Below are 26,927 nucleotides of genomic sequence, written 5' to 3' on the forward strand. Positions count from 1 at the left end.
ACTCAAAGACAACAGAAATGACAAAAGCAAGGACACCATAAGAAATTTTAGTCTCTGACATCTACAGCTACAGCAAACAGTAAACACAGTTCAACACCCAGCCAGATAAATAGAAAATTTCACACTAAAGGTCAAATTAGCTTAGTTCACTTACCCAAGACATCACATGTGGCTTTCAACAAAAAATTGCAAAGCATGCTAAAAGGCAAAAAAATCAAAACAAAACAAAACAAAACACCACAGTTTGAAGAGACATGGCAGGCATTGGAAACAGATTTAGCTATGGCAGATATTTTAGAATGATCACACCTGGAATTTAACTATAATGTGTATGCTAAGGCCTCTAATGGAACAAGGGGACGACATACAAGAACAGGTAGGCAATGTAAGCTGAGAGATGGACACTCTAGGAAAGAATCAAAAGGAAAGACTAGAAGTCATAAACATTGGCACAGAAATGAAGAATGCCTTTGATAGGCTCTTCAGTAGACTGCACACAGCCAAGGAAAGAACTCAAGAACTTGAAGACATGTCAATAGAAACTTCTCAAATTGAAACACAAAGAGATTTAAAAAAGAAAGAAAGAAAGAAAGAAAGAAAGAAAGAAAGAAAGAAAGAAAGAAAGAAAGAAAAAAGTAAAACAAAGAGATTTCTAAAAACTGAAAGAAAAAAGAGAACACAATATCTAAAACCTGTGGGACAAATACAAAGAACACACACATAATAGGAATACCAGAAGGAGATCAGAGAAAGGAACAGAATAAATATTTGAAATATTAATAGCTGAGAATTTTCAGGTTACGGAGATGTGTTGTGAGGACACAAGAGGAAATGGGAGAGTGCAGGAAAGCTTCTCATCCATCAAGGGAACCAGTTTCATGGAGAATTAAAATGCCTTTGTCCCATTATGGCATACAACATAATATACTCACATACACCATAATCTAGCCATCACTATTCTCACAGATCACTTTTCTGATCTGAGTGGGTCTGGTCTGTGTTCTGACTACAGTTGACCCTTAAATAACACAGGTTTGAAGTGCACATACCACTTATAAATGGATTTTTCTCAATAAACACAGTACAATATTGTAAATGTGTTTTTTCTTCCTTATGGTTTTCTTAATAACATTTTATTTTCTCTAGCCTACTTCATTGTAAGAATACGATATATAATACACATAATGTACAAAATATGTGTTGACTGTTTATGTTATCAGTAAGTCTTCTGTTCAACAGTAGGCTATTAGTAGTTAAATTTTTGGAAAGTCAAAAGTTATATGCAGATTTCCGACCATGTGGGTTGTCAGAGCCTCTAACCCCTGCGTTCTTCAAGGGTCAACTGTATTTGCTTTCTTCCTCTCAGTCTCCTGTCTTTTGTTTACATGGCTTTCACCATAGTATGCCTGCCGCCTTTTCTCTGTCTCTTAGCCTTTGAACAGCTGATTGTCTATGCCCCTATTCTACTCAGTAAGAGAGAATCTGCCTTGGTTACTCACCCTCCAGAGTCAGCATTCCTACTAACCAGAATCACTTCATGAAACCACCTGCCAGGCTGCCGCCCAGCCAATAAGCTGGTTGTATTTGGGTCAGGTGCTAATTCTTAATCCAGTCATCTCTGAGCTAAGCAGAGAGATCATGTGATAAAATGAATTAAGAACAAGAAACTGCTTCCTAGTTCACGTTTGGGAGGGACGAATAGCAAGGTAGTCTCTCAGCATGTTATGAATCTATCTGAATTCCCAGGCATTTTGATAGTGGGTTGCAAAAGGCAGACTTAGTTCCCAAACGAAATGGTAAAACTTTGATTCAACATATCATTTGTCTCCTTGAGTTTCATTTCTGGTTTACACCATACTACATGTCCCCACCACCACCACCACCAATGGAGGGGACAGGGGGTGTGCAGTGTAACATCACTGAAGACAGCCCCCAAAGTACCCTCACAAAAGACCAGAGCAGACAGCTCTAAACACTACAAAGGTTGATGTGGTATCTCTGAGAGCAGCTGTGTACTTCCTCGACAGTCCCACTCCTTTAGTTATTTCACTGGGTCACCTGTCCCAAAATACTTTTGACTGTCCTCTACTAAACGTGTGGCTGGAAGAGGAAGATAGGAAAAGGGGTGTGTGCTAAAACATAGGGGTGTGTGTATGTGTATGGACATGTGTGTGTGTGTGTGTGTGTGTGTGTGTGTATTCTTTCCTCCAGAGCATGTTTGAATAAATGTATTTTTCATCTACCTGAATTCAGTGTAGGCTGTTAATTTTCCAAAGCAGATAAAATCAACGTAGGAAGAAAGCCCAGTGTTCTTAGTGCTTACTTTTCACTTGAATTCAAATTAAATGTGAATATGCGTCCGTTCAAGGGATCATTTTCAGCTAACTTCTCTCTGCACATATGTCACAGAGCAGTGAGGGAGAGGCACCAGTCACCAGTGTCATTCTTCTTAGTTCTTGACTGTGTTTGACCTTCAGGGGCACCTCTCTTAGCGAGGAAAAGAGTGCTTTGCTCTACCTCCACGTAGAGGGCAAGGTAAGAGTAAAGGCTACAAGATAGAAGATAAGAACCCTGTTCCTGTTTAACTAACTCTCTCTGGCCTCACAATCAAAAGAGGTGCTCTCATGCATCACATCTTTTCTATTACCTTTGTCCACTGTGCATACTGTTTTTTGGCAAGAAATAGAGTGAAACCTTCTGCTTTCCTAGTGGAGATCTTATTTAAGAAAGAGACACAAAATGTGCAGCAGTACTGTGTTCCCATTTTACCAATCTTCTCTGGTTCCACATACCTTATAACCTGATGGCTACGTGACTGCAGATAATATATTCCATCCTAATCTGTTTCTTAGGACAGATTTTTAGGAGAAAAGAGGCAAAATCCTTTGTCTTTTGCCAAAAAAATCCTTTGCCAAAAAAAAAAAAAAAAAAAGCCATTACAGCTGTCACTGTTCAATTTGCACACAAAAATACCCAAGTCATTGATTTATCAAACTGTATTGAGTCCTTCAACTCAAATAGCCTTGATACATGGTCAGATATGTTTCCCATTTTAGAGATGAAGAAACCAAGTCACAGAGAGGTCAGATGATCCATCTAAACTAAGATATGAAATATAATTACAATAATGAGTCTAGTTCACTGATTGTCAGCCAAATCATTTCACTTATCTTTTCATAAGACAGCTACAAATATTACCATACTTCAAGATCCATGACATATGTGTATCATGCAACATAAATGTTATGTACCTTTATCTCATGTAACATAATACAATTGTTTTTCACTTCACCTATAGAAAATTTAGGGTGAATTTACACTCAGTTTTAATTAACTGAAAAGATGTTTGAAGTCACCTTTATTTTCCACTGGCCAAAAAAAAAAAAAAAGCCAGAATGTTCTTTAAATGAAAAAAAGAAAAAGGAAATTGACGAGGCTTACTCTGCTCCCTCTCCTGTGGGCCTCCTGTCCATGAATTAGCATTAATGGAGGTAGTGAAGGAAGTGAATTCCCCATACCTGGAAAGTAAAGAAACCCAGACACGTATAGAGAGCTTAGTGTACATGCTGCATAATAGTATTTCTGAAGAGTAGTGAATTCTGTATTCAAACAGAGGTCAGCAAATAAATCCAGAGTGCCTGAGTGTTTGATTTTTCCTTTTTAAAGATGAGCTGCTCTTATGGTTAGAGGTTTTCATTTCCCAGCTCTGACACAGGGTAGTCACATATGCAAACATGGACACTATGCCTACAGTCTCAATATAGATTAATTATTTCTGGCTGCCAGCAACCTCGAGTGGATTATGCTGTTTCTGTGATAAACCCCAACCCTCCGTACTCAGAGACAAAAGAAACACACACACACAGTAAAAGGCTAGTGCCTCAGTCCATAGTTATTTCACCTTGAATAGACTTTCCAAATGAAGCCCTTTCGTTTTGCTTTCTATATTAAACATAAAAAACCAAAAAGGAATTTTAAATCTTGGGTTTTTTTCATTAGTGTATCACAAACTACTAATTAGAAAAGATTTCTTTTACTAAATGATTTAGTTCTTATGTCTGTTTTAACACTTGAAAGGTTACAGCTTTAGGAAAAAAGGAAAGAGCCTTAATTAAAGAATGAATTATTGACTATTCAGTTTTAATTGATGTTGCCCCATGCTATTATTTTGCATGTTTATAGACGTTTTATGTGATTCTGTTATCAGAATAACCAAAGAGAGAGACATTGACTATTGAGCCTTAAAAGGGGGAGGGCTTCTGCCTGATCACATCCAGCCATTTAAGTTCAAGAATCATCTGAAGCGTGGTTTCCATGACAACAAGTCACTAATTGCGAACATAAAATAAAGCAAAAAATCAACCTTCCCTGAATTTGGCAGCTACATGGATGATGTCTTTTTTTTTTTTTTTTTTTTTTTAATAGTGAAATGGCACTTTTCCTTAGGGAATTCCTCAAGTAATCTTTCCAAACCCAAGAAGTCATTCCATAGTGGGGGTAACTCTGGCCTGGGAAAGGTGTCAGCTTAAAGCTGTCCAAATCTGTTAGGCTGGGGTTGCCAACACCTAGTTTCTGCTAGAGATAAGGAAAAACACCTATGATGATGAGTGAAGGATTTTTGCATCTTTGAGCGACAGAACAGCAAAGATCACTGCTGTGGCAGATGAATGAACCAAAGAAATGCTACTAAATACTGGATTCGAACACCCTTTAGATAAGGGGGGAAAACAAATTGAGGGGAAAAGGTGACTTAAAACCTAAAATCGGCCACTTTCCACAGGGTTAGTCACCCGTGCTCAATCACTAGCAAAGGTTTCTGGTTTCTCTGCCTGGCAGATTTAAAAAAACAAACAAAAAAAGTGCACCCCTTGAGACTTGGAAACCTGTTCAACCGACACAATGGCACCATTCAAAATTCACCAATTTATGAACTGCAGCATATCATTTGTAAAGATTGCTTCAGCCTGAGTTACCTTTCACCAGCTCTGTAAGTCTACTCACTGGGTCACTAGGAGTGAACAAGAACATTTTGATAAATTCTGTTTCCATGACGATGAATTAACCAGTGAAAAGGGGGAGGTGTTGAAAGATCTGTATTCTGTAGAATACTCTCAAATGTTTGCCTGTTTTCATTTTTAGCCATTTAGTTCTCATGGCTCTGTTCCAGGACTCTTTAATTTGCCAGTAGCTGTTTTTCCTACACAGATTACAGGAGTAATTCATCAGTGAATGTTTCACTCAGTGGTCCCATCTAATGTAAGGAAACATAAAAATGAATTTTTCCAATTATGCCTTTTTGTTTGTTTAGAAAGAATGTAGTAAGCTTTTTTTCCCTTTCTTTCCTCACAATCTAGCTTTAGTGTTCTTATTCTCATTTATTGACCATTACCTTACACAGACTACAACGGCAATTTGTATGATGTTGAGATCTGCTTTTAAATACCAATAAATCCCCAAAAGGCAATGATTTTTGAATTTACTGGACTGAAACCCCAGAGGGGGACGTAACAAGAAAAAGAACATTAAAACATGTAGGCCCAGTACATGTTACAATGAAATAAAGTGTTTAGGAAAAAATTAAGAAAGCAATAGAGCCTTTCCTTTACTCAATTACTTTAAATTGGCTTATTTATATACGATGGCATCTGTTTATGTTATTCTAGCATTTATCCACCTCTTCAATTTGATGATAACACTGTTACTTCTTTGGGGATCAAAAAATTTTAAAAAAAGTGATTCTGATGGTTTTGTTTTCCAAATGATGAAAATAGCAAAAAGAACTCATCTTTTCACACGAGAAAATATTGGATATGCAATTATTTCTTGAAGTATGAAGTAAGAAAAATGTTCCCTCAAAACATGTATTTCTAATCCAGCTTAACTTTGTACATCCACAAGTAACTAATTCAGCTCATTTTAAAAATTAAGTTTAAATAATAGATGTTTTCCCTTGTCTTTCTTTTCACCTAAAACAAGGGAAATAACCAGTTTTCAACTTTCAACTGTTTTGTTCTGCCATTGTGTAGCCACGAATTTAAAGAATACTATTTATTCATCCTTTGCTTGAAGCAGGAAGAAATGTTAGGGAGATATTCTAGACCACCAGCAATTAGCAAACTGATCAGATATTATCTTAATCTGAGACCGAAAGTGCAAAGGACCATGGGGTTCACTGGAAGTAAAGAAGAAAACTATTTAACACTTATTATGTAGAGATCTGCCAATCAGAACTACTTTATAAAAATTTCAGTAAATAGTAATGCAATAATATATTTTTCTGGTAAGAACTGTTCTTCAGGGTCATATTTGCTCAGAGAGCTTAGTTTCTCCACCAAGAACAGAGAGAATTCTCATACTGAAAAGAATATGGTAATTTTCTTTTCCTCCCTCTTTAGCACAGAAGCACACAAAAATATTATTAATATTAGTGGATCTCAAAGAATGTATGTGATTGAAAATCAAAGTAATTGTTTTAATGAATAAACCCTAGTTGTTTTGCAGCAGACATCTATAAACTATTAGAAAGGAAAATCATGCCACTCTAAAATCAATGTGTGGGTAGCCCTGAATAGTTTGTCTTGATTTAAAATAGTGGCTGCGACAGTGTCCGTTGACTGGATATGGACAAGGAAAGTCTAATGACTTCTTTTGTTCACGTGCCATATGTAACGCCTGCTTCTTATGGGCAACATGTGTGCCACGCTTCCCTTCCTGCACCGAAGGTCGTAATGCAGGTAGCTGGCATTCAGTTCACATTGATGTTAATAGTGTGAGATCCCTCGGCCAGCTGTTGTCTGAAAAATAGAGATGGCATGGCCCACCCAAGAGACAGATGCCTTCACACCAATGTGACCCGTAGCTGGCACAGGCAGTGCAGGAATCAGCTTGTTAATGCTAATGTCTCCGGTGAGATGGGGATAAACAGCAGCTCTCTCAGTCCTATAGATTGAAAGTGTCACAAAAATACTGTCAGGCTCAGTTGCTGATCATTAAAAATGAGTACAAATGAGAGGAATAATGGCTTGTTGATCCACCTGAGTCAAGTTCGACATCTTTGTGACACTATTTACAACTGTATCGATGTCTTTCAGGCATTAGTAAGAAAGATTTTTGACAAAGAAAATAATTATGAAACTTCTTGAGTTTTGGAGTAAAAGCGGTCAATAACAAAACATACTATAAACTCCAATCACATAGTTTCTTAATTTACTGAGACCTCACACTTAGATAAACTTTGCGATGAACGTTTTGGTAAAACCAAAAATATGTTTGTAGTATGAAAACAGTTCTATTTTGCAACTTACATGTTTTTGACTCAGGATTTTAAAATGGTGTGTTTAGGGGTGCCTGGGTGGCTCAGTCTGTTAAGTGTCCAAGTCTTTTTTGTAATATTTTTTAATGTTTATTTATTTTTGAGAGACAGAACATGAGTGGGGGGAGGGCAGAGAGAGAGGGGGACAGAAGATCTGAAGCAGTCACTGTGCTGAGAGCAGAGAGCCAGATGTGGGGCTGGAATGAACTATCAGATCATGACCTGAGCCAATGACCTGAGCCAAAGTCAGGTGTCTGACTCTTGATGTCAGCTCAGGTCATGATCTCACAGTCTTGAGATCAAGCCCCACATTGGGCTGTGTGCTGACAGTACGGAGCCTACTGGGGATTCTCTATCTTCCTCTCCCTCTGCCCCTCCCCCTGCGCTCTCTCTCTCTCTCAAAATAAAAATTAAAATTAAAATTAAATAAAGTGGTGTGTTTAATATAAAAAGTTTAAAGCAGATATATGCTTTTGTTGTCGGCATTGTTTCCCAATCATTCAGTGGGAGGGAATACCGAGAGGCATAGCTTCAAGAGCAGCATGTTGATACGGAGATTTGATCAAGAATGTTGACCTAGGATCCAACTGCCACTTTCCTATTGAGAATCTAATCCCACTGGCCACACATCACTCCCTGTGTCATAAAAGGTTTATACCAACATCTAGTTTGACAGCTCAGGACCTCTGCCACAAGCCGAGAAAACATTTACTGAGGAATGTTTAGATGAATAAAGTAATAGTCTTCTACTTAATTTATGAGTGAGGGCTAACCCCTACCTGTAAATCACACAAAATTTTAACTGTATTGAGAGATCATTATTTTAAAAAGCTCTTTTAGTAAAGTAGATTGCTACCAATTCAGTGAGAGAGCTGGTGCAGTCATTCACTCCACAAATATTTATGGTGTATTCGCTATGGTTTTGCCCCCGAAATTTGACTGGGTGTTCACAGAAGATATGTAGAGGTAGAGATAGAGAATCAAACGATTATAAAGCAATACGACAAATAACTATAGAAAGGCAACCAAATAATTGTATTGGAGGATTGTAGGACGAGGTTATTGGAGAAAGAACAGTAAGGTTTAACAAAAGCTTTCTGTATGAGATAATTAGGGAAAGAGCATTCCATACAAAGGGGACAGTTGAATAAAGGCAGGAAGTGAAAATCAATCCATTAGGCAGAGACAACCATAAACAGTTCAGTGTTGCCCAAGTGCCCAGTGTAAGGCAAGCCATGGAATCAGTGACAGAAAGATAGGCAGAAACCACATCAAGCAAGGTTCACTGCCACTATTAACAACCTGCCTGCTATTTTATCCTCATGGCCTTTTGGGAGGTGAAGGCAACAATTCCAATGGAAGATAATGACGATAACAGGAAATGTGCAAAAAGAAGATGAATTGAATCTTTGTAGAAGGAGTATAATAATCAGAACTTGGTGATTGATGAGGCATCTGACAGAGACATGAGAGATTGCAGATTTTATAGGATGCACAAGTACTGTTTTGAGGAACCGGGTGGATGGTGGTGCCACCAGCTGAGGCAAAGGATCCACTTTAGGGGGAACATGTGGAAACAAGTGCCCGTGGAACATTCCTACAGAGATGCCCAGCTAATAATTGGACAGATGAGTTTGAAGCTCAGGGCACAGGGCTAATTTAAAGACACAGAATTGGAATCCACTGGAAAATAACAGTATCTGAAACCAGGAGACTGGATAAGATTGCCCAAAGAATACAGAAAGTGAGACGAGTTATGGATTGAGGTCCCAACTCTGGGGTACAATAATTTAAGAGATCGACAAAACAAAAGTAGCCAAGGAAGAAAACAGCAAGGTGTTGACCAGGGGTAAGAGGAGAAACCATAACAAAGTACTATTATGGGAACCACTAAAGTGAAAAATGCAGCAGAGAAGTCCAGTAAGATAAAGATGGGAAAACAAATTACTATCCCTCTCTGCCTCCCCTTACCTGAATACAAATCTGCATCATTAAAAATAGAAAGAACTTAGAAACCTGAGACCAGGAAACATCTAGGAAAGGCCCAGGTAAGCATACTCACATACAATTTAGGAGTTGTCTGTCCTTAATTTTTAAACAAGGGAAGGCTTATCAGTTTATTTTGTTAATTTGTTTATTCTCTACCTTGTCCTCAAAGCACTACAGATTCTTTCGGTAAAATTTCTGAATTCATTCTTTTCATTTAAACTTGTAATAAATGTGAAGCAAAAGTCAGTTCACTGTTAACTGTCTTTGAAAAGTATCAGGAGTGCAGATTGGATCTATTGGCAGTTAAGGGTGGAAACGTCTGCTTTACCATTAAGGTGAGAATGCTTTTGAGAGAGAAGCCTCACTCGTCAGCAGATCCTGATAGAAAAGTACAGCATTCTTTAATGCAGAGAGAACAGCACGTCGTAAAGAAGAAGGCCATTGAGCTATAAAGCCACGTAGAGCAAGCCCACTATAGACTCCTGAGCAGGGGATAGCAGAAATGCAAGGGGATGTCGGTTTCTGGGCATTGTACACAGGAGCAACCCACCAGCTGGAGCCATACCTAACTAACGCCATCCCAGCTTTGTTGTCAGGCAGTCAGATTCCAGTAACAACTTAATCTTCACAAGCATGTCTTGTGTGTCTTTGGGCAAATAATTAATGTTCCTAAATTCTACTTTCCTCATTTATTAAAATGGGGATAAAATAATTAATTACCCCATAAACTTGTGAAAAAGCCAGTGAGATACTATATACAGAGCATTAGTCTACTAGTTGTCCTCAACACGGGGTGCTTTGTCCCCCAGGGAACATCTGGCGATGTCTGAAGACATTTTTTGGTTGTCACAGCTGGGATGGGGTGGCTGTTACTGGAATCTAGTAGCTAGAGGCCAGGGATGCTGCTAGGCACTCTACAGTACATAGTATAGCACCCCACCCGAATGGATCATCTGATCCAAAATGTCAATGGTGCCAAGGGTAAGAAACCTTGATCTGGTAGTCACACATTATAATAGCTGGTTCTTCTGGAACCCTCACACTGCGTGAGACGCTGAGTGCTTAACATTTATCTCATCTAACCTTCACCGAAATTGGCACTGGTATTATCTCCAGTCTACAAATCAGGAAACTGACATGCAAGAAAACGTTAAGTAATGTAAACAAGGTCACACAACTAGCAGCGACAGAAGCAGAAGTCCATAAATGTTAATGATCATTGTATTTCATGGACAAGTGAACATTTTTTCAGATAATATTCAGATATTTTCAAATATCCAACTCTGTATCACGTAACAAAAAAGACTGGTTATTCTACTTTCATCGAATCATTGACATAAATCTAGACACAACTGCTATGTTGCATGCTTTGACTTTCAGACTCAAGGCTTTCCTTAAATGAAGACAAAATGGAAATGTTAAAAGAGAAAAGAACTTAGCATTTCTTAAGAACACCTTAAAAAGACAATTGCCAGATATGCTTTTAGAGAAATCTTTTTAGTGTTAAAAATCAGTAAAACCTGACTTCAGGAACTGGCCTTAGGTCTTCTCTAATGCTGAAGTCAATGGCTCTTTTTGTAATGGTGTTATGGTTTAAATACAGCTTCAGGCCTCTGTGAAGCTTGAACACGGGATCAGAGAGATAAAAGTCACCTGCCTAGATCACTTTCACTTTCTAGTCTGAAATTCTTAGCATCTGTGCATTTATCCAATTGTCAGTGATGTGTCATTGATTATTTTTAACAGTCTTTGCATCGATGTGTTTCAGAAGGTGGTTTTCTCTTCTTTAAATCTCCCTTTGGGGACTCTGAAATGTAAGCTGTCGAGTATGGATGTGTGCAGGACTGAAGAGAATCCTAGAAAGGCAACAAATGCTGAAATGTGAGCATACATATATACAAGTATTTTGACAAAATGTTTATGAAAATTTGGGGTTCCTGAATTTTTGACATAATTGCGTATCAAGTGAAGACAGTATAGTATTGTATGGCATAGTGGCTTAAAGTGCAAGTTCAGCATCCAAATCCTGACTATGCCATTTACTAATGATGTGATCTTGTCAAAGTGACTTGACTATTCTGAGTCTCAGTCACCCTTCCTATTTAAAAAAATAAATAAATGAACATTAAAAAAATTAAAAAAAAAAAAAAGGTGGGGGGGGAGCACCTGGGTGGCTCAGTAGGTTAAGCGTCCAACTTCAGCTCAGGTCATGATCTCACGGCTTGTGGGTTCGAGCCCCACGTCAGGCTCTGCACTGACAGCTCAGAGCCTGGAGCTTGCTTCAGATTCTGTGTCTCCCTCTCTCTCTTCCGCTCCCCCACTCATGTTTTGTCTCTCTCCCTCTCTCTCTCAAAAATAAATAAAGATTTAAAAAAATTTAAAAAACAAGCAAATCAGACTGATGATAGAACATTCTCCAAAAGTAAGATATTTATTTTTTATTTTACACTGTTATATTCCAAGGTCTGTTTTAGATTGTAAGAATACTACAGTGAACTACACTCATGCAGCTTACAATTAAAAAGTTGAAATGAAATATCATCTCTGATAGCAGTAATTGTCCTGAAGAAAATAATTCTGGAAGAGCTGATGGTAGTCAGACAAGAGCAGGGGCTTCTAAGGCCTCTGAAGAGGCCCTGTTTCAGCAGAGACTGGAAAGATATGAGGCAGTGATCCAGGTGAATACCTGGAAAAGAGCTCTCCAAGCAGAAGAAAGAGCAAATGCAAACATCCCCAGTCTGGAATACTCTGGCAATTTTGAGGAAAAGCAAGATATGTCGGACTGGCTCTCAGTGACTTATGAGCTGAATAAAAAGATAGCCAGGGATTAACTCATAGAAACTATATGCCATAGTAGCGTTCTGGATTTTCCTCTGTGACGAGAAGCCATTGGACATTTTTGATCTGTGTATCATGATCCAATTTATGTTTTGAAAGAATAACTTCGACTCCTATGTGGAGAATAGGCTCTAGGGAACCAGGAATAGATACAGGATGACCAAGTAAAGGTAACTGCAATAGTACAGGCAAAAAATGGTGGTGGCTTAAAATAGGAAGATAGCATTTGGCAGCTGCTAAGAATGGTTATACTCATGGTGCGTTTGAAGGCAGATTGAATACAACTTTTGATAGATTTAATGTGAGTTGTGAGAAAGAAAATGGGAATGATTCCAAAGTTCTGGGCCTAAGGAGCTAACTGGGTGAATGGAGACTGAAGAAATAGGTAAAAAGGAGGGAGACTATAAAAAGCTTAGAGATACTCACTAGACATTCATATGGGAATATTCAGTAGGCCATTGGATATACAAGTATACATTCAGGAAAGAGGTGAAGAATGTACCTTAAAATTTGGGCATTATCAGGGTATAAATATAGCTAAGCTATCAGGACTGAGTGGGATCCCCGTAGGAATGTGTGAAAATAGAAAAGAAAAAAGGTCCTGGGTCTGACCTCTAGGGTTTTCCAATATTTAGAGGTCAAGAAGATGAAAATCATGGGAAGGTAGTGTCAGAGGTGAGCAAATAAACTTCTTCAAGAAAGAGAGAATGATCTGTCATATGCTGCAGAAGTGTGGGTGAGAGGGGAGCAGAATCGAACACTGTCAACACAGAGGCCACTGGTGACCCTGAGAAGAAAAGTTTCAGTGAATTGCTGAATAACGACTTCTAATTTCATTGAGTTCAAGAGAGAATGAGAGGAGTAAAAGTAGGAAAGGAAAAAATGATTAACATATTTTTGTGAGAAATCAATAATAAAATATATGTAAAGCATTTAGCCCAATGCTTGGCATATTACAAAATGCCAAAAAATAGTTACCATCATCATTTTTATCATTTTTATGTAGTCATCTCCTATCATTTGAATATTGACTGTATGTACAGCCAGACCAAGAGAAATGATTATTTATGTCTGTGTATGTTTATACATGAATATTTTATTGGTAAAAGCATTTAATGTATATGTACATATTCATATACATGAATAGATATGTATTGTGTGATATATATAGATATAACGATGATACTTTTACCAACAAAATATTCATGTATAATTATCTCATTTTATCTTCACAGTATTCCGTGGGGGAAAAATATAGTCATGTGAGTTTTTCTGTTTTATAGCTGACAAGGCTTAGGCTCACAGTTTGTGACTTACCCAAAGTCATATATAAATCCAGAAATGAAACCAAGATCTAATGACATCTGCCTCTTTTCTCTTTTCAGCAACAAAGAGAAGTTCAGGTATCCCATCAAAGAGAAAATCAAACCATATCAATGAGAAGTCAACAATGCATACATCTGATTCGAAGAATGAACACCCAAGTATTTTTTTTAATTAATTAATTAATTATTTACTCATGCACTGTTGACTATCTTGCACAATTTGTTCCTTGTATACGTGGTCAGATTCCTCTATCAAGTGAGGAAATGTTCTGCCACAGAGAGATGAAAATGTTTCTTTCCTAGAAATTATGTTTAAAAAAAAAGATAGAAAGGGGGCAAAAGGCATACATTGAAATTATTTTTCTCATGCAACTGCCCATGCTGGCCCTGGGGATACAAGAGGAAACAGAACAAACATTCCTGTTCCCTTGACATCTATAGTCTAGAGATAGATATTAATCAGATAGATAGATAGATAGATAGATAGATAGATAGATAGATATAGATAGATATAGATAATAGATATTAATCAAATTTGCAAATGTTGTTTTGTTAAATTATGAAAGGTATATAGAGGAAAGTAATAGGGAACCATGGCAGAGAAAAACAGAAACAACATAATCAAGTGTCATTATATGAAATGACAGAAGAAATGTATGCCATTTGTATGAAAGACATAAGTAAATGTTTGAATCCTTTCAACAAGCCAGGTACAATCACTTCAAAAATATTGGAATGAAAAGAGATTCTCAAAAGAGATATGCATTCCGTAAGGGACTTTGGTAACAGATATGAAAGGGAAATTGGTGGATTTTCTTTTAAGGAATCTATGTTTCTTATTTCCAGATTAATGTAAACAAAGAGCAGTGTGCTTCCTTTACATGTCCTTATTAACGACTATTGAGGGCAAGGTAAAGCATTAAAAGAAAGAAGCATTAAACAATTCTGAAATGCTTTCAAGATATGTTAGCTGCTCCCAAGGTTCCAAGTTATCAGTATGGAGTCCTACTTACTCCTTCTACAAGGCAAAGTTTCCCATCCTGAGATACCAAGATTTCTTTAGAACTGCAACTGGTCCAAGTCCTTGGTAACTTCTGAGACACATGCATTTTCCCTTCAGTGAGAAAATGGCTAATATGTATCGTGTGTCAATCTTCAAATAAGATCCTTCACATTCCAGTCATCTTTGTTAGTTAACATACTAAGTCTTCTTGTCACCAACACATGCTCTACTCTTCCCTCTTCCTCCCAAATTTTTCAACTGTGTTCTCTGGAACACCAATCTGACTAGCCACATCAACTTCCTGAAAAATGCATCTTCCACTTTGGTTAGTACTCTAAAGTTCCAATGTGAGGTCTGTGAACAATGCTTCATGGGCTCAGTAACATGTTTAAAAATATTAATTTTTAAATTTTCTTTCTGTTATTTTAAAATATGACTTTTTTAAAAAGTTGCCATATTATAAGAGTATCATCTACTTAAAAGGTCTAGGTTGCTTTGTGTATATAATCAAGTACTATAAGATCATCACTAAAACCATATTACGATGTCTAGAATTGTTTTCCATTGACAAAAATTAAATAAAAGTCTGTTTTGTGATTAAAGAGATGTATCATTGCTTACTGTAAGCCTAAAGTTACAGAAAACTTCAAAGGAAATAAATTATAAGGATGCTTCCATATCCTTTGGTTTTACCACAATATTTTTTGTGCTGAAAGATTTGTATGAATGGAAGCATGAATCTAGCAAACATAAATGTTTACCTTGAATTTTTGGACTGTTTTTGGTCTTTGGTTTTGAGTGTTTTTTTTTTTTTTTAATGAAAACACTGCATTGGAATGATGAAAACATTACCAAAAATTCGCCAAGCCAGGAATCAAGATTTATCCTTGAATTTCAGTGCCTTTCACTCTTCACCCCATGCTTATTTACCTTTTGACTCCTATGGATTGAATCTCCTAAACATCTCTCAAATCCATCCATTTTTCTTCATACCCACAGGCATCACTCTGTCCAAACCAATGTCATCTATTAATACAGTTACCACAATATTTTCTGTGGCTCTAGAGTTACTCCTCACTACCTTCAATACTGTATTCAGCTAGGATGATTCTTTCATTACAAACAAAAGATAAAGAAAGAAAAATAGATACATCACTGAGGTTGTTTTTAAAACTGCAACTACTTACAAATTCTGGAAGAGAGGTGTCATGGAGGGAAAACTGTATTGAGGTAGAAGAAAACTAATCACTTTGTTTATGGAAGACTGAAGTCCTTGGAGTTAATTTGTACTATAATTGCAAGTAAAAATACTGTAATGAAGAAATGTGAAGGTGTCTTTTGGGGCAGTGAGAATTTGTTGATGTTTGGTTTGATTTGGTTTTAGTACTATAAAGATTTATTTCTGTCTCAGAGTTTTCATCTAACTTTGGTTGCTGAGGCAGAGTGGATTCTGTTCCATCAGCTGCATGGGCCAAGCCTGACAGGGATTCCACCATTTTGGTGATACACCATCGGAAGTTTATGCCTTCTTCAGTTGCGACTGCAGAGGGTGCATAGCACATGGGGTCCTTACACATTTTTGGTCCTTACATGGGAGTGATCCTTTGATCAGAATTAATTGGATGTCCCACCCAAAAAGCAATGAGGTTGGGAAACATGGTTTTCTATGTGCCCAGAAAGAGGAAACTGGATCATAGTAGTCTTTCTATTCATCATATATTCCAGTCACCTGGCCTTGTTTAGAGAATTATCTTACCCACCAACTAAGGGAGACAACCCCATATCATACTAAACACAGAAGCAGGTTATTTCTTTTCTTGTTCAGGACACATACAGTCATTTTGATCCTATCCTAAGTGATAAAGACCAGTCCCATCACTCTATCCTATGGCCACCAAGGATAGCTCCTTGACTCACGCAATGATTTGACTCATTGCATTTTTGCTGAACCACACTCTTTGTATGTGAGGATATGAAAAAGGAGCAATTCCTCTGGGATCTGAAAGCAGGTAAAGAAAGGTAACTGTGTGGTCTTTACAAAAAAGCTTCCTGCCATTGAGAGAACATATGGAAAAAGTGATGTGACTTCCATGTACAGAATCAGAGTTTCATCTGCAAATATATATATAATGTGTGGTGATGTAGGGAGCTTCATGATCCTGGACATGGTAGGAGGATTTTATTTAACCTTGGGGAAGGTGTGAATCATGGCAGTGACTTGGCTTGTTTCGTTTTGCTTTGTTTTTTAATGGTAGGGTATGTTCATTTGTCAACTCTTTAGCCAGAGAAAGGAGTTATTTCTTTGTTTTCTTTGGGATTGAGATTCATGGGGTAGCTGAGGCTGAGGAAAGGGAAGAGGTAGGAGAAAGGGTTCTGCTCTGAAGAACAGATCACAGATTGCATCGACCTGTGGGATGGCTAGAGCTAAGAGAAGAAGTCAGAAACCCTTTACGACAGATAATGACAAATGAACTGACTTCCAAGTTTTCTTTTTCTTCTCTGTAATCCTCTTATGAAAGCCTCACATATTTAGTAAAACATGTTAGTATAGCCTTGGAGAAGGAAATAAACAGGCTCTATTTATGCTTGAGGCAGAACAGCATGGGGAGAAGACAGCAGCTTGCAGAGCCATGATAGAAAGCCCAGAAGGGTTCATGAGAAGCCGCAAGCACGAGTAAAGAGTGAACAGTGAAGGGCAACAACTGGAATAAACAGAAACCCTCCTTTTCTGGAGACAAAAATTTGTACTTTAAACAGATGAAACATTTGTTTGACAAATTTATATAGTCTGTGACTAACATTGTTCTAGGTGCTGGGCATAACAGGTATGAACAAAACTACCATAGCTCAGGCTTCATGGAGCACAGGTCCCTGTGGAAGAAACAGACAATAAAGAAACAAGCATAAATTATGTCATATGATGATAAGAGCCTTGGAGAAAACAAAGCATGTTTGTAGGGAGTAGCATCTGCTGGGGGAGGAGGCTCCAAGCCATTTTATAAAAGGAGATTAAGGGGACCTCTGTAAGAAGATGACATTTGACAGAGATCTGAAGGAAGTTGTGAGTGATCTATACAGATGTCTGCAAGAAGAATGTTCTAGGCAAAGGGAACAAGTGAAAAAGACTGGAGACTGGAGTGTGCCTGATATTTTTGATAGCTAAGTAAAGAAAGAAGCTCCATATGTCCATGTGACTCACTGCTATCTCCATCAGTATATATTGGCATCAAATCTTGTTTTCCACTGAGAAAGTCATTAACTTCATCAGAAACTGAACATGATTGGCCAGCTTATCCTAAAGTTTCACCAAAAAATGGAAGCAGATTGTGAAATTCTTTACATATATACCAGAGCTTTCTGATTTTCCACAGGACAAATCATGAAGCATCTGATTATCCTCCATGCAAATATTTATCTTTTTTTTTTTTTTTGACAGAAAAAAGAGAGACAATTCCAAGAACAGTTTTTCAGAACAGAGTCCATTAATGATTTGCCTTATTTGGAAGCCATATTTAGACACATTCATGTGGTATATCATTTTACTCAAGGTCTTACCTCATTGTCAGAGATTCTATTGCAAGAATATGTGCATTCAGAGAACACTGGAGATAGAGGACAATATAAATGTCATGGTAATAAAGTGTTTCTACAGCCTAGAATTAAGAATGGCAAGGCTTTAAGCTCTCTGAAAGCATAAAGTTGCAGATATTCCTGTAAATTAAAAAACAAAACAAAACAAAACAAAAAATTTTGAAGTTACTCCTACTCAGGCAACCTTGAAATTAAAACATGAATTCATTATAATTTTCTTACTGACACTGGCAACATTCGTGTCACAGTCCTTCTTAAAGGTAGTTTCTTTGGTTTGAGGACAAAGGAAGTGATGTTACATGAATTCAGCTATTCAACACGGAGGCTTGGATGACCTCTAGAATCCCCTACGCAAGCCCATCTTCATCTGGCAAAGCGAACTATGAGAGGCTCGGTTCCACTTCCCAGCTCAAACTTTTTTTTAAATTTTTTTTATGTTTATTTATTTTGGAGAGAGGGAGAGACAGAGGGAGAGACAGAGACACATAATCTGAAGCAGGCTCCAGGCTCTGAGCTGTCAGCACAGAGCCTGACGCAGGGCTCAAACTCACGAACCGTGAGATCATGACCTGAGCCGAAGTCAGATGCTCAGCTGACTGAGCCACCCAGGCACCCCCACCTCAAACTTTTAAAGTCAGAGGGTTCCATATGTCTTGCCATCAAAATAAAGATAAATGTCTAAGAAATCCTTGGACAAGTACATTTCTGCATCAGTCTTTCAACATTTCTCTCCTTTCCCTTCTTTCCTTCCTTCCTTCTTTCCTTCTTACCTTCCTTCCTTCCTTCCATCCATCCATCCTGACTCTCACTCTCTCCTTTTTGTGAATAAACCTGAGTTTTCCCATTAAGGTTGCTTTAAAGCACATTAAAAGTTACTTTTAAAATTTGAATAGTTTGGAATTATGTTAATTTTTTTGGGAAATGACCATTCCTTCTTTGTATGAAAATCAAAGATTGAAAGATGTAGTTATTTGCAGAGATTGATTTTACATTCTGTCTCTGAAAAGAAATCAATTTTCCATTCAACAGAATACATTGTATGCAATTTTTGTGTATATATGTGTTTACATGCAGTTTCTTGGGAACAAGTCCGTGGTTTCCATCAAATCCTCAAGTACCTTTCAAAGGAATCCAAAAAAAAAGTCCAGGCCTACTGCCTGAAAGTGAACCCCAGCTCTGTTCTCAGAATAGTTCTGCTGTTTCCAGTGGAGTCTGTTAATTTTCTCAAACTTCACAAACCTCGGCATTGGGATATGGTCCTCACTGACACTTCCATACCATCTCTCAGCCATCATCCCGTAGCACGGTTACCCTTCTGGTGTCACTGCCCTCCACCAACTTTCTTTTCATTACCCTTCATTTATTATAGACTTTAGAGTCTAATTCACAGTTCTCCTCTCCATTCCAGGTTCTGCTAACATTCCCAGAGACTTGAGCATACAGGTGGACAACATATCCAAAAGCTGTCCCCAAACCTCCCTTTATTTCCATAACTGCAATGACCTTCCCTCCCATTCTAAATCTGCTGCCCACATCCCATGGATATGCCCTGTTCCTTTGTCATTGTTTGAAATGTTCATCTATGATTTCCTAAATGTGAACATCACAATTTGACAAACACAACTCCTATCCTTTCAATTTTCTGACTCAGCTACTCATATAATACCTATAGCTGTGAAGTAGCCCAACAGTTACAGCAAGAGCTCTGGAAGCAGATGACCTAGGCTGAAGACCAATTCTGCCATGTTCAAGATGTATGAAGTTGACCAAGTTTCTTAATCTCTCTAAGCTTCTGTTTTCGTGTTGTGTTTTTTTTTTTAATGAAAATAGCAGTTGTTACTGAATGGATAATATAACCCATAACGTTTAGCATGATGCTGCTGAGGAAACATGCCATAAATCATAGGCATTTTTATTATTGTTTGACCTTACAAAGACTTCCAGTCACTCACTCTTCTAGTGTCTTCTATATTTACCCATTTCTTTTTTTTTTTAATTTTTTAATGTTTATTTATTTTTGAGAGAGACAGAGCACGATTGGGGGAGGGGCAGAGAAAGAGGGAGACACAGAATGAGAAACAGGCTCCAGGCTCTGAGCTGTCAGCACAGAGCCCGACGTGGGGCTGGAACTCACGGACCACAATATCATGATCTGAGCCGAAGTCAGACACTTAACCAACTGAGCCACCCAGGCGCCCTTATATTTACCACTTTCTAAATGCATTTGCCTCCCTCTCTGTCTTAACCAGTGTGGTCTTTCACTCTCCTGCCAACATCCTCAGTTCTTTTTCTCCACTGCAGTCTCCTTGCAAAACCCCAGCCCTAGATCACCACGCACACAAAAAAGCACATGACTTCGTATGCTGTCCTTAGCATAGCGTTGGTGTCTAGCATTGTGAATGAATGAATATTATCATAAATTCAAGGCCCTGTGGCACCCTTAGAGCTGCCCCAAAGTATTACTTCCTAGTGTCCTAGTCATCTCTCTCCTTTTTTTCCACAGCATCTCTTTCAAACTCTCTATCATCTTCAAATCCCAACCTCTACCACCCAATGTCTCAAGAATTGCCATTTATGTATTGTCCTCTCATGCCACTGTCCTACTCTACTGGACCTTCTCCATCAGCATTCAGTCCTGCAGGAGTCTCTTTACTATCCAAATGAAAACAAAACCAGAGCCCAAAATTAAACACCTTTCCTCTTCACTTCCTCTCCAGTTATTGCCCTATTTTTCTCCTCCTTTCCCATCAAAAGTTCTTGAAAGAGTTGTCTAGACTCAGTCTATAGTTTGTCACCTCCCCTTTACTACTCAATATGATTTTCAATGTCACCAGGCAATTCAAACCATTCTTGCCAAAGTTATTTGTTACAACAGAAGCTTGGCATTTGGGCAGCCACTGACTTTTGACCTCTAGATATTTTTCTTGAATGCTTTCTTCCCTTGAGTTTTTTTAAAATAACAGTTTTATTAAGATGTAATTCACATACCATAAAGTTCATCCTTTTAAAGAGTCAATTCAATGGTTTTTAGTATATTCACAAAGTTTTGCATCATTCACCACTATCTAATTTCAGAATATTTTATTACCACCACCCCTCCTCCCCACAAAAGTTACCCTGTACCCATGAACAGTCACTCACAATATACTCCTTCTCTGGGAAAGATTAATCTGCTTTCTGTCTTTGTGGATTTGCTGATTCTATTCACTTCATATAAATGGAATCATACAATATGTGGCCTTTAGTGTTGACTTCTTTCAGTTAGCATATTTTCAAGGTTCATCCTGTTGCAGCATGTATCAAAAGTTTATGGCTGAATAATATTCCATTGCATGAATATATCACATATTGTGCATCCATTAAACTATTGATGGGCATTTGAACTGTTTCCACTTTTTGGCTATTGTGAATAATGCTGCTTATAAACATTGATATAAAGGTTTTTATTTTTAAAAACTATAAACAACTTAAACAGCCATCAATAGGAGTCTAGCAAGAAATTTCATGGTATATGCATAGATTGAAATGCTTTCTATTAATAAAAGAATTTCTAGGTGATACTCTTGTGGGTTGTTTCTCTTTTTTTCTTATACTTTATTCTCATTTTTTTCTGAGAACATGTATATGTATATGAGAAAATATTAATGGGGACATTTTCACTTTAGGAAGGATTTTATGTTTATGTTATGATCAGATAAAATCAGATCAAACCAGAATCAAATTAATACCCACCGCCCATATCCTCCTAAAGAACAATACCTTAAATCAGAATCCTTCCTGGGAGAATTAATGGACATGTAACTCTCCACTGACAGTCTCCTTTTGTTGCAAGCCATTTTGGTCATTGCTATGGCCTTTCTGGTGGAGAGGAGGTGAAAAGAAATGTTGTCAGGGCATGGAGGAACTCAAATATCTTGTAAACAGTGTTTATTTGCCTTGCCTACAGGCTAAAAGCAAAAGGCCCTAAACAAAGGAGAGAGGTAAAAGCAGACCTCAGGGAATTAGGAGAAATTGTCAATAGTCTCTGGTATTTACTTCTGCTTCCTTTGTCTGCTTCTTCAGCAGCTTGTGTTAATATCAAAAGGAAAAGCAATTTGGTATCAAACTAATGCACTTGCTGATTAAAAAAATCACCAAAACATATCCCCAGTGTCTGGCATGCACCAGAAGCCATTGCAGGAGCCTTAGATAATAAATACCATTATCATCTTGTAAACTAACTCATCAGAATCCTTCAATAACCCTGTTCAGGGGGATTCCTGCATCACCACTTTATAGGTAGGGAGACTGAGGCCCTGGAAAATTGAGTCCTTTGCTCAGGTCAGCAAAATTTGTAAGTGGTAGGCTGGGTTTCTTAGCCAGTTTTCTCTATTCTTGTAGGTTCTTTTCTTTTCTTTTTTTTTTTTTTATAGCAGTTTTACTTATTTATTTAAATGTATTGTATTTATTGTGGTAAGAACACTTTACATGAGATTTACCCTCTTAACAAATTAGAAGTATACAAGGCATTATTGTTGACTATAGGTACAATATTGTAAAGTGGATCTCTAGAGCTTATTCATCATGCTTAACTGAAACTTTATACCCCTTGGTTAGTAACTCCCTTTTCCTCCTCATCTTGGTCTCTCCCAAAGCTGAGGCAAGAGAATAACAAAGAAGGAGACTTCCAAAGAAGTGAGTATCTTGGAAAGCAGGAGGTCCCACTAATCGCTTCTTTATAAAAGCAAATTTGGAGGTAAACACTCCTTTGGGAAGCAAATATATTGGGTCACACAGCCTCTGTTTGCCCACACAGCCACTGTGCCAGGAGAAAAACTCCTCTTCTGTTGGTTCTGAAAAGATCATCCTAAACAGAGAGGTCTGCAAGTTGTCTGGGTGACTCTGGGGAAAGTCTTTCACCACAAAGGGGTAGTAGCACTGTTCTTCACCAGTAATCATTAAGGGACCCTGGAAGAAGTAAAGTGATAATATATCTCCCAATATAAAAAGGAAATGGTCTGCATGGATTAAAGGAGGTCAACACAGTAAAACCATGCTAGTAAGACATTCAAGTTATTTTTGCTGCTGCCTCTCTTTCCATCCAGGAATCTTGACATTTTCGTGTTCTTGCTCCCTTCCTGCTATCAGCTCAAAGGCTGATCTGAAATCAATCATTTACAGCTTAGGGAGACTGTTTCAGAGCCAAGGTAGACCTCGCCGAATCACTCAGGGGCCCATCCCTAGAAGTTCCCGGGCTAGAGAAGTACATGCAGCTCAAGAATTTAATACACATGTGCAGTGGAATTGCTTGCTACTATTTCCTCTATTTTTAATACTTTTATGACAAGTGTATGGTTTTTTGCTACAAAGGGTCAACGACATTTTTGTGGACTGGCATGACAAGATAATGATTATTTTTTAAACATCATTTCAAAGGGGGGGTGTATAACTCAAATTTCAAAATTATTAACATTCGTACATATAAAAAACAATGTTTCTAAATTTTGAATTACATGGATGCTAAATCAGAAATCAAAGGTAGTTAAACACCACAAACTGCTCTTGCAGAAACATATTTGCCTTTGGAGTCAGAGTCTGAATATTACTGCTGAAAGTAATGGGAAACCACAGAGGTCACGAGAAAGAGTGACAAAATAAAAGTGACATTTACAGAAAATCAATTTGTTAGTGGTGTGGAGAATGAACTAGAAAAAACAGAGGTGGAGCAAGCAAATTAGAAAACTCCTGTTGTATACAAGCCACAATACTGCATATTTTACACATCTAACCTCACTTTCTCATCATGACAACAATCTGCTGTAGATATTTTGACATTCGTTTTATAGTTGAGAGAACTGAGGCTCAAGGAAATAAAATAGCTCTTTCAATGTCACATTGCTATTCAATATAAGTGCTAATTTGGGGAAAGAGAGAGTACAGAATAGACTTATGACACACTAGGACCTAAGATCAGTTACTTTGATGATCCTCTCCCTTGAACAGTGCTTCTAACTTGGCCGATCGCTGGAAACACCTGAAGAGCTCTTAGACTACGGAGTCCAGCATCACACATCAGAACGATTCTGATGATAAGTCAGTTTTGAGAACCTCTGCTGTCATCCAGATGACCTTCTGGTTACTGAAAAAGAAACTAAGCCCAAGGGATAGTTAATTCATCATTTGATCTATTAAATTTGAGATAGTGGCAGGGCACCCAGTAGGATCTCTGCATAATTTCGCTGGAGATAGGAGACCAGAGCTGGGAAGAAATGTCAGAAGTAGAGAAATATATTTTGGATTTATCTGCATGGAGGTGATAGTTGGAGTCATGAAATGTCTTCCAGGAAGAAAAAGAGGGGGGAAGGAATAGAGACTGAGGGCAGAGGTGGAATGGGGGGAGGAACTCACAGGTAGATATAACTGAGAGCATTTAGACAAAAGCAGAACGAGGAAGATAAACTGTCGTGACTATAGTTTCAAGGACATTTGTGTATTAATGATGCCTGTGGTATATACTCACTCCAGTCTTCCCTCTGACCTCTAGTCTTAGAAACCCTACTTAAAACACCTCTGTTAGTGGGGCACCTGGGAGGCTCAGTCGGTTACGTGTCTGACTTTGGCTCAGGTCATGATCTCGTGGTTTGTGAGTTTGAGCCCCGCATTGGGCTCTGTGCTGACAGCTCAGAGCCTGGAGCCTGCTTCGGATTCTGTGTCTGCCTCTCCCTTGTTCTCTCTCTTTCTCTCTCTCTGTCTCTCTCTCTCAAAAATAAATAGACCTTAAAAATTTTTGAAAAAAAAAAAAAAAAACCTCTATTAGTATAAAGACTCTTCAAACTCATCATGTCCCAGAATGAACCCAAGACCTCCTCCTGTTCCAAACCTGGTTTTCATACAGAGTTCTTTTTTCCAGTGAATGACATTTGTATACTCCAAAAATGTATGGTTAGTATCTTTGCCTCCATATCCAATTCATCTATAAGCCCTAAGACTTTACATGAATATCTCTGAAATTCATCTATTTCTCTTCATTACTACTGCCACCATCCCAGTCCAAACTACCATCATCTTTCCCCTGAACTGCTGTACTTAATCCCTAACTGGTTTATCTACATCTGTTCTTGACTCTTCCTAATTAGTTCTCCACACTGAAAACAACATGGCATTTCAAGTCTGATCTTGTCACTCTCTAACTTAAAATTCTTTAGTACTTCCCATGGCTCTTACAATCTTACGAGACTCTAAATGACCTGGTTCCTGCTTACCTCTCCAGCCTCATCTTGCACATTCGCCCTTTGTTCAACAGACCCTTTACACCAACCTGCCTCTATAGTTTTGCTCACACTCTTTATCTGTCCCTAGAATCCTCCCAGTGTGCCCCTTCCCCTCCTACACACACACAAACACACACACACACACACACACACACACACACACACACACACACACCTTGTCTTAGTTGACTTCCAATGCACTCTTTCTGAACACCCATACGAATAAATTGTTGCTGGAAACCTTCACTAACATACCTCCCTTTGTCTGTTCCCTTACCCCATTATACCACCTCATAGCATAATGTGACTTTACAGTTTTATCAGTGTGTAGTTATACATCTATTTGAGATTATATGACTTTTTCCTTCTTTAATTAACTATAAACTCCCTGAGATAGTATTCCTAATATTAAACATGACTTGCTGGATGGTAACAACAAATATTTATTGAATTTGATCTGCTGCATTGGACCAAGAGGCTGTCAACAGAATTCAGCTTAAAGTTCAAAAATCAAATTTCAGGATCATGTTGGGGTCAAACTAGAGGAAAGGTAGCCCTAGGGTTCTGTGCCTCATGTTCAATGCCTCACAGATGTGCAAGTGAGACAATCTGCCTCAAAGAAAGGAAGCAAAGACAGTCTACCACCTCATAGTACTGTTGTAAATATTAAAGTATGCAAGACACAGTATTTTATAAGCTGTAGTAGCTGTTGTCAGAGACTTGGGTTAAGCCTATGTAACGTGATATAAGATTAATGAAAGTAGAGAAAGGCTTTCATTCAAATTCAGCACATAGAACAGTGCCTGGCATGTAGTAGAGCTCACTAATTGTTTGTCAAGGAATAAGTCGCTTTCCCTCGTAGTAAAATAAGTTAAGTTAATGGAACACTTTGTTGAATGACTGAATCCTAATCTCTGAAGCATACATAAGTCCTTACGGGAATTTAATTTAAAGATTCTGAAAAATAAGATAGAGTCACTTATACAAAGGAGTGTTTAAAAACTAAGATGGTAAAACACACAAATTATCCCTGTAAGATAACTTCAAAACCTATGTCCCTAGTGAATTGCAATAGCAATTCTTGTCACCCTCTAACTTAATCCTTGAAAACCAACTTGTGCATCATTTCCTCCAGAAAGCCGGTCTTGACTCCCCATGCTGGGTTAAGTACGCACCACAACCCCCAACACAAATAGAGCTACCACTCCCTAAACTTCTGCAGCACCGCAGAAATCTCTAACCAAACTTTGTCCTACTGCTTTGAAATTCACTGATGTCTTTCCACCACTCTTTAAGGTCCTTCAGGTCAATGAAATTATCTTATTCTTCTAATGGTTGCTAATTCCTAACATAGTATCTGGCACTTAGTAGATGCTAAATAAGTTTTTGTTGAAGTGAACTGAATTCTTGAAGACTTTCATAGATGGTATCAATTTTATAACCTGATTCACTCATGCATTAGGTTTCGGCCAGTTTCCAGCTAATCCCTGTCCATACCTGTAAGGAATGATAACATATCATTTCATAAAGACTTTCTGGACCATTTTCAGGGTACCAAATGTCATTTTAAAAGAATTCTGATCAATACTAGTTTAAATTAGATATCAGAAAATCCAATG

At 38.0% G+C, this 26,927-nt stretch overlaps 2 long non-coding RNA genes across 3 annotated transcripts in view; one reads left to right on the forward strand and one right to left on the reverse strand.

The window, feature by feature from the left end:
* The window catches only part of LOC102972853, a 59,301-nt gene extending 54,296 nt beyond the window's left edge, over positions 1-5,005 (reverse strand). Inside the window, exon 1 of the long non-coding RNA XR_006208042.1 lies at positions 4,974-5,005. This is a non-coding gene — a long non-coding RNA (uncharacterized LOC102972853). The remainder of the gene's footprint in view (positions 1-4,973) is intronic.
* Positions 5,006-5,169: 164 nt separating this feature from the next.
* Positions 5,170-22,751, forward strand: LOC122230979. 2 transcript variants are annotated; one of them, XR_006208046.1, is made up of 3 exons: positions 5,170-5,256; positions 11,070-11,182; positions 22,693-22,751. It is a non-coding gene; the product is annotated as an uncharacterized LOC122230979 (long non-coding RNA). The 2 variants fall into 2 exon arrangements; XR_006208043.1 differs by lacking the exon at positions 22,693-22,751 and adding an exon at positions 13,525-13,616.
* Positions 22,752-26,927: the final 4,176 nt, after the last annotated feature.

This window comes from Panthera tigris, chromosome A1 (assembly GCF_018350195.1).
Source record: "Panthera tigris isolate Pti1 chromosome A1, P.tigris_Pti1_mat1.1, whole genome shotgun sequence".
Taxonomy (NCBI): domain Eukaryota; kingdom Metazoa; phylum Chordata; class Mammalia; order Carnivora; family Felidae; genus Panthera; species Panthera tigris.